Source organism: Ctenocephalides felis, unplaced genomic scaffold (assembly GCF_003426905.1).
Source record: "Ctenocephalides felis isolate EL2017-DRISC unplaced genomic scaffold, ASM342690v1 CF-g0.4_SCAFFOLD_00845, whole genome shotgun sequence".
NCBI lineage: Eukaryota > Metazoa > Arthropoda > Insecta > Siphonaptera > Pulicidae > Ctenocephalides > Ctenocephalides felis.
Window position 1 is genome coordinate 31966711 of NW_020536999.1, and position 381 is coordinate 31967091.

Here is a 381-nt window from a genome sequence, read left to right on the forward strand (position 1 = left end):
TCATTTGTATATCAATTTTATCCACTTAAAAATCATTAATTTATTCAAATTGAGAATCTTTTCATATTGTGAATTTCAACAGAATATTCGTCGTCCCAGCTGCTTCGAATGTGCGTGATAACAATCTACCCCAAGAAATATAATTCATAAATCACCGTTTACATGATTCCTTAAGACTCTTGATTCGAGAACGGGTTCAAATTGTTCGTTATCTTTGCTTCGTCGTCGTAATGCGAGTTCCTTAATGTGTCTGGACCGGATCGCGTACGGATCCTGTGCTCTAGCAGAGATATTATAAATTAAATAAAATATAAAGTTTATTATATTAATTGTATATACTTTTATATATGCATATATGATTATTTAGTATAAGTGCTCTCT